Raw genomic sequence first — 13,658 nt, 5'->3', positions numbered from 1 at the left:
TGGAGGGACTACGGGAGGTTGGCCGGCCACGGGAGGTTGGCTGTGGGAGTGCACTTGCCACCAGGAGGCAGCTCCTGCGTTGAGCATCTGCCCTCTGGTGGTCAGTGCATGTCACAGTGACCGGTCGACCAGTCGTTTGGTCGTATGGTCGCTTAGGCTTTTATATATATATATTTCATTTTCAATATGTAATAGAATCTACAGCTATCAGCTATTAAAGTGTGTATACATTTTGGGGGGGACATGCTGTAGTATATAGTCAGTTTTTAACTGCAGTTTCTTACTTAATGCAAACACAATGTTAACCTTGAGGTCAGAAGACTGCATGGTCCATGAGGTAGTGGTTCACAACTTTTAAATATGAAAAATTTCATGAGAATTCTAGAAGTAGACTGTGACAGCAACTTAAAATTTAAATCTCTGCAAATTCCCTCATAAAAACTGAGCAATTAAATAGCAAAATCAAAACCTCATGCACAATATTCCAAAATACAAGAAAGTGGGCACAACCCACCAATAGATCTATATGGGTAGTACAAAGAAGACGATAGTAATAGGGCATTTGCCCTTCGACAGAACAAAAGAACTTCAAAATTACCAACAGGGACTCTATATACAGCACAGCAGGCAAAATTAAGAAAAGTATATAAAAAGGAATGGGTTCTGCTCACTACAATAGAATGTGAGTGAACGGGTTCATAATAAACTCTTGCAGTGGTTCTCAATCTTCCTAATGCCACAACCCTTTAATACAGTTCCTCATGTTGTGGTGACCCACAACCATGAAATTATTTTCGTTGCTACTTCATAACTGTAATTTTGCTACTGTTATGAATCGTAATGTAAATATCTGATATGCAGGATGTATTTTCATTGTTACAAATTGAACATAATTAAAGCATAGTGATTAATCACAAAAACAGTATGTAATTATATATGTGTTTTCCGATGGTCTTAGGCGACCCCTGTGAAAGAGTCGTTCGACCCCCAAAGGGGTCGCGACCCACAGGTTGGTGACCCACAGGTTGAGAACTGCTGCTTTAGGGCACAGAACACTCCAATCACTACAAACTCTCAAAACTAAACACTCAAAGCTCTCTTCCAGAACAAAGCCACACTGAGGAGAAACTACAGGGAACAGGCCCCAGACTGAAGAGGACAGGGGCAATAGGAAAAAAGAAAAGCGAAACTCCAGATAAAGTGGGGAAGGAGAAAAGAGTGAGGAGATCTTACATAATAAGGTGAAATATTTTCAACCATTACTCAAAAAAACGAAAAAGGGTTTCTGTGTATTTAGAATGGCTAACTACACATAAAAATGTGTAAAAGGCCGAAACCGGTTTGGCTCAGTGGATAGAGTGTCGGCCTGCGGACTGAAAGGTCCCAGGTTCGATTCCGGTCAAGGGCATGTACCTGGGTTGCGGGCACATCCCCAGTAGGGGGTGTGCAGGAGGCAGCTGATCGATGTTTCTCTCTGATCGATGTTTCTAACTCTCTATCTCTCTCCCTTCCTCTCTGTAAAAAATCAATAAAATATATTTTTAAAAAAATGTGTAAAAGAAAATGAAAGAAATAAAATCTGAAACAAAGTTATTATAAGAAAAAAGAGAATAAGAATAAATAAATATCTAAAGACAATGAAAGCATACCACAAAGACTTGCTGACAAAACAGGTAAACACTATAACCTACTACTTCAAATCAAGCTGAAAACTTTAAGAACTTAGACATAATACAAAATGATAACATAAATTAGAATTAGGACAACCTCCAAAAGGACCTTTCTATAAGAAATAAAAATCAATTAAAAAAGAATAAATTAGATGATACAGGGAGTTATAAACACGACAGATATTATGCAACTAAAAAGTAAAAATTTTAAAATATAAAAGACAAAAATTAAAAAGAAAATGACAAATAATGAAGACAGTTATAGAAGACTCAACATACATACAATAGAATGCCTGATGAAGAAAAACAAAACTTATATAACCATAACTGGAGAAAATGTTTCTGATATAAAAACAGAAACATCTGAAGCCATATAATGAAAGGGCAAATCACATACCTAAGAATATTGACCCAGATTAATGAACACCAAGCTATATTCTAATAAATTACTGAACTTCTAGACAAAAATATTAACTGACTTGTAAAGGAAAGAATAAGATTGTCATCAGATTTTGCTCATCAACAGTACTTGTATAAAATAACATACTTAGATAGCCAAAGAAAGAAAACTGGAGCCAAGGATTTTATATCTACCTAACTATAAGCACTAAGATGACAGATGAACTGTTTTCAACATTCCAGAACTTAGCATAATTCCCATAGGCCCTTCCTGGAAACCTATTAGTTGACAAGCTTCAGGATTCCAAAGTAACTAGAGATACATAGGGACTGATGGGGAGAATGAAATGTATAGTGATCTACAAAGATAAGACTAAATGATAATTAAAAGAGAGCGCAGATAGTATGTAATGGTATGTTCTGACACTGTAAATAAGTTGAAATATTTTTTAAATGGTGGTCTTACTCTTTCTTTTTACTTGAAAAAAAATATTGGCTTTCTCTACCTTCCCTTCTCTTCCTTTTGGCAGCTGAGGCCTGGACCAAGGAAGGAGTCATAGCCAAAAACAAGGCTGATTTTGATAGGGCCTGCACCAATGGGTTCAAGGAGGCAACTAATTATTTACAGAAGAAATTGAACAAGTAACTGAAGATAGCAGGAGCCACATTTCTCACTGTCAGAGAATGGAATTACAAATATGGAAACGGAGAAGGCTAGAATGAACTCTGTGGTGAACTATAAAGGGAGGTGTATAAATCTCGCATAGATATAAAAATTAACATAGATTAAATTAATATAGATTAAATTACTATAGATATGTATATTCCCACATACAAACACATATAACACAGATATATACATACACATAGATAGACATATATGTATTCATACATACATTTATTTCCTAGCTCTGTCTCCTGAAGAGACCTAGGGGCATCCCTGTCCCAATGAGCTTATCTAGTGTCAGTATCTGTTTCCAAGTACCATTGTCCACTAAAAAGAATCAGGGCTCCTTAGAGAAACAACTGATTCCCAGAATAGAAAATAAAGTGGGGCTGAAATATCTTTTGTGCCATCAAGTAGAGATGCTGAAAGAATGATGAGGACATGTCAAAAAGACACAGGGCTCCTACTAAATCTGAGCATCAAAATAATGATAGTAATGGGTTAAATAGGAATCCATAAATCCATACTAATAAATTGAATAGGTTGAATGCCAACTAATGAATTGTAGAAGGAATGATGGAATTAGCAACCATCAGCATTTTACCCAGGAAAGAATCATCAATGAATGCTAAAAGGAGTTGGTGAAAATATATTATGGAACAGAACATTTACATAGTCTCAAAGTATTTCCCCACAAAATATTTATTAATTGTAAAGTGAAAGAAAAGTAAGTCTAGAGTGGAGAAACCTGGCATCACCAACTTCATCAAGTGATCAAAGTTAATCTCACCAGTAAGGACCAAATCAACATAACGTATTCCCTTACACATTACATTAAGAAACATCACTTCTATGGTATTTCTGCCAAAAACTTATATGTGGAAATGTCAAACACAAATTGAGGGACAAAGTAAAGAAGAGAAAAGCTGTATTTGGAGAATAAAACATGCCCATAAATGCAACTTGTATCCTTTTTGCTATCCAAGACATAACTGAAAAAACTGGCAGAATTTGAATGAAGTACATACATTAATTTCATGAATCTGATGGTTATGTTGAGAGTGCCCTTGTCTTAGAAAATATACACTGAATTATTTAAGGGTAATAGGACATCATGTTTACAACTTACTCTTAGTTCAGGAAAAAATATAATAACATTGTGTGTGGGAGTGGGGGGGGGGTGGTACCAGGGAGAGAGAAGAAGTGCATGATAAAGCAAATGTGACAACATTTTATCCAATAGAAAGCCTGAGTAATATGCATATGGGAAGTCTGCACTCTTCTGTGACTTTTCTCTAAGTTTGAAATTATTTCAAAATTTAAAAAAAATACAAAATGGTGAGGGAAATGGAGTATATGCAAAGACAATTTAACTGTTTTCATTAATTATGCCAGTAGGTAGTATTGGTAATATTACTCTGAAACTTTTATGTATATGATGTGGCATAAAGCAGATAAATAATTATGACATATCTATCCTTTACCATGGCCTTAAGAAACAATTATTACTATGGAAGGAATTGTTTCTGTACACTGAAAAAGCCCAGAAACAATAAATAATTTAGTACCCACAGTACTCTTAATGCCAGATTGTGATACTAAAAACCCCATTTTTCCACTAAAAGAAACTACGACTTATTGGAAATATAGTTGATTCCAATTTCTAGTACAGGAAATGTACTAGAGTAGCTCGAAACAATACTATACTGAAGAGCAAGGTAACTACTAAAAACCACTGGGCGTGTATCCAGTACCCCAGAGCTAACATAAAGGGGATCCCATTGCTTTTGGAAAATAAAAAGAATCAACTCCTTTCCTTGAAAACTGATCAAGGCAATCAAGCACTTATCCCACTTTTCCTATATGAATTACACCACTGTGCAACTCTAAGACAGGTTAGGGGGAAGTGTCTCTTTATAGAAGTATTTCAGCTAAATAAATTATTTTTTAAAATTATGAAGCCAGATATGAAAGTGGTTACATGTGTTTAGTATTTACAGGTAGCCACAAAGTTCCCTTGCATGCTAGTTAGAAGTTATTTGTACATTCCCTTTCATTCTTAGCACAAACATGTTTTTTTTGTACACCTTCTATGTTAATAGCTACATGCTGAATACTACACTAAAGCAGTATCATATAGTTGTTTTAGATTTTCAAAAGCAATTATGATACTGAAAAGTTTTCTACAATTTCACACATATGGATTCTGCTTAACAATGACTATGTTGCACATGCGCTCACACCAAACACTAGTTCCACAGAGTTAAAATTTGCACAAGTTCCATTACCTCTGGGTCTCAATATCCATTTCTGTCATCTTAAAAATGGAATCAGCAAGGTTTTCTGTATTAGTAATCACTGGAACCAATGCCTGAGAAGGTAATATAATTCAGTTCAAGTACTGCCAGAATTTTTAGTACATTGGATTTTCTTGATTTATTAAATATCTTAGCTATCACATGAAATCTCATTTACAATAATGTGCAGTATTACAAACATTGGTTGGGCAAATACAGTGATTATGAACCAGATTACATTTACTTTTGGTTTAAACTATTCAGCCTTATTTTATGCATTCACTTTCTAGACATACTGCTTTGCCTGGAGTTTAATGTAATCTGCATTAAGTATACTCCATATTAAGAACCAGTGAAAGGCCGGGCGAGCGTGGCTAAGTGGTTGAGCATTGACCTATGAACCAGGAGGTCAAGGTTCAATTCCTGGTCAGAGCACATGCCCAGGTTGTGGACTTGATCCTAAGTGTGGCATGCAGGAGGCAGCCAATCAATGATTCTCTCTCATCACTGATGTTTCTATCTGTCTCTCCTTCTTCCTTCCTCTCTGAAATCAATAAAAATTTATTTTGAAACAGTGAAAAGTATATACAATATTAAAAATATTTATGTGGATATCCAGAAGTGAAAAACCAAGGTCTGATTTTTATTTTTTGCATTTTATAAATATAATTTTGGGTCCATTAAGCAGACATCTCTATATATAATCCTGGATGAGTAACATATATGGCCCCTGGATCCTCCTTCCCTCCTTTATTCTCAACCTCTTCAAAATCTCCTGCATTCACTGAAAAAGGCACTTGAGTCACCCATTCCATGGGCCTCATTCTGGACCCAATTATCACCCAATGTGTGAAATCTTTATTTTAGATTAAAATTATTTATTTTAACATTGTTAAAACACCAGAATTGCAAACGGAATAACATAACAAAAACTCATCATCTAGATTTAACAAATATAATAATTGGGTCATATTTGCTCCAAATTTTTTAATGAAATAAATATTACAGATATATTTGAAACCTCCTTTGTTCCCATCTAAAATCTCATTTTTCTCCCTCATTCCATAGATAATTATATTTCTAGAGGTGACAGTATATTCCCATTCAGAATTTATATTTTTACTACATACATGTGTATTATTTTACATCTTAAAATGTGCATATATTGTGTGGTGTAAGGACTGAAAACTAGATCTATGTAAGAGACTAAAGGGACCAGAACAGCCCAAGCTTCTATTAAAAAATTGCATATGACATAGGTTGGTTTAGATATAGCCAGGAAAAGATGAAGTGAGTGTTTAATAAAAAGTTAGGAGAGCCCTGACCGGTTTGGCTGGGATAGAGTGTCGGCCTGCGGACTCAAGGGTCCCAGGTTCGATTCCGGTCAAGGGCATGTACCTCGGTTGCGGGCACATCCCCAGGGGGATGTGCAGGAGGCAGCTGATCAATGTTTCTCTCTCATCGATGTTTCTAACTCTCTATCCCTCTCCCTCTCTGTAAAAAATCAATAAAATATATTTTTTAAAAAAGGGGATAACTGAATACCCATTTAAAAAAAAACTAGAGGCCTGGTGAACGAAATTTGTTCACGGCAGGGGCAGGGAAGGGGGAGGTGGTTCATCAGCCCAACCTGCACCCTCTCCAATCCGGGACCCCTTGGGGGATGTCTGACTGCCAGTTTAGGCCCAATCTCTGCACAATTGGGACTGCTGGCTCCTAACTGCTCACCTGCCTGCCTGCCTGATCACCCCTAAATGCTCTCCCCTGCCAGTCTGATCACCCCTAACCACCTCTGCTTCGGCTCCTGCCACCGTGGCTTTGTTCAGAAGGACACCTGGAAGATCTCCAATCTATCCGGTATAATTAGCATATTACCCTTTTATTAATATAGATAATCCTGAAAAAAATATCTAAAGGATTAACTGAAAGAGCAAAATTTCAAAATTTTAGAAAAAAATTTTAACAGTAGAAATTGATTTCTTAAACCAAGTACAAAATGCACAAAACACAGAAGAAAATACTGCAAAGTTTAGTTATATTAAAATTGGAAACATTTATATGAAAACACACCATAAAAGAGGGGGAAAGACTAGTTATGAATTAAAAGAAGCACTTGCTACACATATATCAATAAAGGATAAGTATTCACAATACGGAATAGTCCTACAAGCTAGTAAGAAAGACATAAAAAATATAGTAGGAATTAATGGGCAAATGGCTAAAATAGGCAAGTCATAGAAGAGGAAGCTGGAATGGCCAATAAACAAAAGAAAGATATTCAAATAAATTAAAACAAAATTTAACGTTCTTCATCTTGGAGCATGTAAAATGTAAAAGCCTGATAATTTAAAATGTTGGAAAGAAAGGGGAAAATTAGTATTGCCATTTGGAAAATAATTAGCCCATCTCTAGAGAAGCAGGAATTCATACATGTATGACTCAGTTATTCCACTTTTAGATTAGACCCTAGAAAAATTCTGGCAGATGTGTTCATGAAGATATTCACAAGGATGTGTATTGTTATATAGGAAAATTATAAATGACCTACCCATGGAGCAATGGATAAGTTGTGCCATTTACTTATTACTGAATTCTGTACAATAGCAAAAGGTAATGAATTCATGTTCATTTAAAATTAAAAATAAAAGGATCCAAAAAAAAGCAAGTTACTCAAAAGTCTGTTTTTATTTAATAACTAGTAGCCCGGTGCACGAAATTCATGCACTGGGGTGGGGGGGGGGGAAAGGGGCCCCTCAGTCTGGGCTTCACCCTCTCCAATCTGAGACCCCTCAGGGAATGTCCAACTATCTGTTTGTGCCCACACTTTAAACAGATAACAGCTCCATTGTTGTTCCTTTCTTATGCTTAAAACCATTGGAATTAGTAGATATTCAAAGTGTGTATACATTTTGGGAGGACACCCTGTATATCTCTTGTCAGTGGTGAAAGAAACCAACAGCAGATTTGGAACCCCCAGACAGGGAACCTTGCTCATTCCCCACATGTCTCCCCACTTCACTTTCCACCTTCATGGGCAGCAGGAGAATCAACATTTTCTCTCATTAATTCAGAAAAGCACGTCCTGTCACCTGTTGCCCGGCAGGAGTGCTCTAGGCCCCAAGCAAGCAAGGCTCAGTCAGGGCAGCCTTCACTCATGGGTGCTGGCACCCAAAGTGCACATTCCTCCTCTACAGTCGCCCCGACTATCCCACTGTTTCACTGAGAGGACGGAATTCCTCTCTGCCTCTGGGCTCTTGATCTTGAACGCTGACCGAAGGCACCTCAGAGAGGGCCGCCTGCACCCACCAGGTGTGTCTGTCTGCACCTGCTCCTGCCTCAGCACCTGCATTAACTCCCCAGAGGTGATCTCGTAGCTGCACTGGCCTCCGTGGGAACAGGGCATCACCACTTCGCCCTCTCACTGTCATCTCACAGGCGCCCACTCTCAGCACCCAGAACACCCAGACACTCTCCAAAGGATGTGAGCGCATCAGAGGGGATGTGTGCACATCCTGTGGGGGTGTTAGGCATGCCGGGTTGATGGAAGTGCGGTGGAGAGGCGGGGGGAACTTGTGCACGCCTTGGTTTGTAACTGTTGCAGGCGTGGGAGGGTGACAGTGTGCTGGGGGATGTTCGCATGCTAGGGGGGATGTGCACACCGGAGGCCTCTGGCTTGGCAGATCCGCAAACCCCCGTGGTGCGGCCAGGAGGACATCAGTCTGGCCCGCCATGGTGGCTGTCCCTGCGATCCTGCACCTTCTGGGCCAGGAGGCGGATCTTGCGCAGTCAATCCTGGGCGCTGATGGCTGCCTCCCCGCCGTGAAGGGTCACGGATCCGAGTCCCAGGACCGTGCACAGCCTCAAGCGCTGCCCCCCACCTGGCAGGGTCACAGATCCGCGTCTTGGTCCCATGGACAGCTTCAAGCACTGACCCCCACCCAGCAGGGTCACAGATCCGCGTCTTGGTCCCATGGACAGCCTCAAGCACTGACCCCCACCCAGCAGGGTCACAGATTCGGGTCCCGGACTGCAGACAGCCTCCCATGCTGCCCCCCTGCCCACCAGGTCACAGATCCGGGTCCCGGGACCACGGACAGCCTCAAGCACTGCCCCCCGCCCGGCAGGGTCACAGATCCGAGTCCCGGACTGCAGACAGCCTCCCACGGTGCCCCCCGCCCAGCAGGGTCACAGATCTGGGTCCTGGGACCGCGGACAGCCTCAAGCACTGCCCCCCCCAGCCTGGCAGGGTCACAGATCTGAGTCCCAAACCGCAGACAGCCTTGCCTGCTGCCGCCTGCCTTCAGTATGCAAATTAGCTGCCATCTTGTTGCTTCAGGGTGGGGGTCCCCACTGGGATGCCTGGCCAGTCTGGGTGAGGGGCTGAGGGCTGTTTTCAGGCTGGTGGGCGACTGAAGCTCCAAACCTCTCCTTTTATTTTTATTTTTTTTATTCTGGCATTTATTTACCTTCTGTGCCTGTCAATGGAGCTGAGAGCCGGCTTTCTCTCTGAGGCTCAGCTGCTGAAAGCAGGTTTCTGGCCTTTGTTTACCTTCTGTATTCGAAACAATGTTGCGGTCTTGCTGGCTGAAGCTTGGCTGACTAAAGCCGGTTTCTGGGGTTTTGTTTAGCTTCTATATTTGTTACAATGTTTCAAACTGCAAGCTCAGAGGCCGGCAGCGCAGGCAGGTAAGCTTGGCTTCCTCTGTCACTGAAGCAAGGAAGCCTCCCTGTTCGCTTCAAGCTGCCTGGCTGCCGGCCGCCATCTTGGCTGGCAGTTAATTTGCATATCTCACTGATTAGCCAATGGGAAGGGTAGCGGCCGTACGGCTAATTACCATGTTTCTCTTTTATTAGATAGGATTTTCTGTCACACACCTGTTATATATCATGTCCATCATTAGCAGGATCTAAAATAAGAACACATAATTTGAAAAACAAATCCCTGCCCCCTCACAAACTAGAAGTGACTTTTAATTGTGTGATTACAGAATTAATGTGGCTTACCAGCCCTGGCCAGGTGGCTCAGATGTTTCTCCCTCAAAAATAAAATAAATTTTAAAAAATTTTAAATAAATAAATATAGTTTAAGAAACAAATGTGCCGTGGCCGGTTTGGCTCAGTGGATAGAGTGTCGGCCTGAGGACTGGAGGATCCCGGGTTCGATTCCGGTCAAGGGCATGTACCTTGGTTGAGGGCACATCCCCAGTGGGGGGGTGTGCAGGAGGCAGCTGATCGATGTTTCTCTCTCATCGATGTTTCTAACTCTCTATCTCTCTCCCTTCCTCTCTGTAAAAAATCAATAAAATATATTTTAAAAAAAAGAAACAAATGTAATTTACTTCTGCTTGCTGACATTATTTTTCCAGAATATTTATATTTCTTTTGTAGTAGCTACTGAGGTATGTATATCAATCCTTTCAAACATAAACTAAACACATAATATGAAAATATTTGAAAGCTGTAAATTTGTTTCACTTAGATGTTCACTGCAATAAATAAACTGTAAAATAATATTCTCAACTAAAAACATAGAAAGCAATAATATCCTAGATCCATTTGAAGATCCAGTTTTTCCTCAAGGAAAACTCTTGCCAATTTTTAAAAGTATTTTATCAATCAGACTTCTCACCCAGCAAGAATAAAATGTACAGAGGACAAAGATTCTGGAATTTAGTTTCATATTTTTCCATTCACTGTATAAGAATAATGAACATTGAAATGCAATGTTTTCTTTTGCCCATCTTACTATGAAAACCCTGAGTCAAACTCTGAGGTATAAGGGTTTTTTTGTTTGTTTGGTTTTTAAAGAATATATTTTTATTGATTTCAGAGAGGAAGGGAGAGGGAAAGAGAGATAGAAACATCAATTATGAGAGAGAATCACCAACTGGCTGCCTCCTGCACGCCCCCTACTGGGGCACATGCCCTTGATGAGAATCGAACCTGAGAGACCTTTAGTCCGCAAGCCAAAGCTCCATACTCTGAGCCAAACCGGTTAGGGGTCTGAGTTATAAGGGTTTGATGGTAGTCTAGAATAAGTGAAATTCAGAAATAAAAATATAAAATTTCATTTTAACCAGTAGCTTCAATTTCCTTCTACGCTAAACATTTTACCAGGAGCTTACAAAAGTGTACCTGACCTTTCCCTCCTCTTAAATCTTAAATTATTCCAATAAACATCATCTAAAAATATTCAATGTAAAATACACTTTGCTAAGTATTTACACATAATTTATTTCAGCTAATGTTTACATCAATCCTGCAATGTAATCTTCATTTTACACATAACTAAACAAGGCTTAGAGAAACTAAGTAACTTGTCCCTAGTTATAAAGTTGTCAAAGACAAAGTCTGCATCTGAACTAAGGTTTTCAGACTACACCACAACTGTATACTATCACTTTATTTGGTAATTACATCCACTGCCTTATAATACATTGTACTACTTTCACTTTATATTTCTTAATTTTTCCTAAGTTCATGTCTTTAAGAGCAACAATTGTTTTTGTGCTTTAATATCTTACAGTATCCCTTTAGTTTGTTGATTCAAGTTGCTTGTATGACAGAAGAATGTCAGACTACAAGTTTAAAAATTCTCAGGGCCTCACAGTTGTAAAATAAAAATGATACCAAAGTAATTGAGTGCTTACTGTGAATGCTTTCCATGTATTAACTCATTTAATCCTCACAACAGCCCTATGAAATCAGTACATTATTAGCCCATTTTGCAGAGGAAAAAGCTAAAGGCTAGAGAGGTTCTCTAACTTGCCCTAGATTTAGGTTACAAGTTAGTAGGTGGAGGAGCTAGGTTTCAAAAGCCACGGTATTGTCTCAAGTGCACCTTTACTTGCTTAAAGTTCAAACTATCCCTCTAGGACAGTGGTTCTCAATCTTCAGGCCCTTTAAATACAATTCCTCATGTTGTGACCCAACCATAAAATTATTTTCGTTGCTACTTCATAACTGTAATGTTGCTACTGTTATTAATCGTAATGTAAATATCTGATATGCAGGATGATCTTAGGCGACCCCTGTGAAAGGGTTGTTCAACCGCCAAAGGGGTCGTGACCTACAGGCTGAGAACCGCTACTCTAGGACTAGATAGTGACTAAATGAAATGTATTCATACTGTAGGGAGAATAAAAATATTTAACTCTGGGCACTGATTTCTTAGATACGACACCAAAAGCACAGGCAATAAAAGCAAAAATAGACAAATGGGACTACACCAAACTTAAAAACTTTTGTGCATAAAAGGACACGATCAAGAGAGTGAAACACAACCTACAGAATAGGAGAAAAAATTGCAAATCCTGTATCTGATAAGGAGTTAATATCCAGATTTTATGAAGAACTCCTATAACTAAAAAAATAGCCCAATTAAAAAATGGGCAAAGGTCTTGAACAAACATTTCTCTAAAGATGATATACAAATGGCCAACAAGCATATAAAAAGATGTTCAACACCACTAATCCTAAGAGAAATGCAAATCAAAACCACAATGAGATATCACCTCCCACTGGTCAGGATGGGTACTACACAACAACAAAAAACAGGCAAAGAGAAAATAAGTGTTGATGAAGATGTGGAGAAAATGGAACTCTGGTGCACTGTTGGTGGGAATGTAAAATGGTGCAACTTCTATGGAAAACAGTATAGCAGTCCCTCCAAGAGTAAAAATAGCACTTTCAATATAATCCAGCAATTCCCTTTCTGCATATACAGAGTGGCCAGATTATTATGACCACCTGACGTTTGTAGGCAAATTAGCTATAATTTTGCGCTGAAGTTGCTAGAGGGCCAGACAAACCTATATACTGAAAACTACAAGACATTATAAAAGAATTGAAGTAGGCAGAAAGAAATGAAAATTATATATATATATATATATATATATATATATATATATATATGTATATAGCCAGATTATTATGACCACCCCATCAGTACTTCGTTGGGCCACCTTTTGCCTTCAGTACTGCGGCGATTCTTCTTGGCATTGACTCCACGAGATGTTGAAAGGTGATGCGAGGAATCTGACACCATGCCTGATGAATAGCACTGTCCAGTTCTGTGAGAGTTGATGGTTGTGGAACCAGCTGCCTGGTCACTCTTTTTAACTTCGTCCCACAAATGCTCAATTGAATTGAGATCTGTTGATTGTGGGGGCCACCTAAGCAAGGTAAAGTCTCCCTCATGTTCTTGAAACCACTCCTGCACAATACGAGCACGGTGGCATGGCGCATTGTCTTGTTGGAAGAAGCCATCTCCATTGGGATACGCTATCAACATGATAGGATGAACTTGATCAGCAACTGTACTTAGGTATGTTGTGCTATTCAGACGTTGTTCTGCACAAATTAAAGGGCCCAAATCATGCCAGGAAAACATGCCCCAAACCGTAACACTGCCCCCACCAGCTTGAAGGGTTGTACTCATGCATGTGGGGTGCATGCTTTCATGCTGTTTCCGCCAAATTCTCATTCTGCCATCTGCATGATGCAACTGGAAACGTGACTCATCGGACCACATGACTTTTTTCCAATGCTCGACTGTCCAATCCTTGTGTTCCTGTGTGAATGGAGACGTTTTATCTTGGTAACTGCAGACAGCAAAGGTGTTTG

The sequence above is a fragment of the Myotis lucifugus genome, unplaced genomic scaffold, assembly GCF_000147115.1.
Source record: "Myotis lucifugus unplaced genomic scaffold, Myoluc2.0 scaffold_308, whole genome shotgun sequence".
Lineage (NCBI taxonomy): Eukaryota > Metazoa > Chordata > Mammalia > Chiroptera > Vespertilionidae > Myotis > Myotis lucifugus.
The sequence above is the reverse complement of the archived record's forward strand: the minus strand, read 5'-3'. Positions refer to the sequence as shown.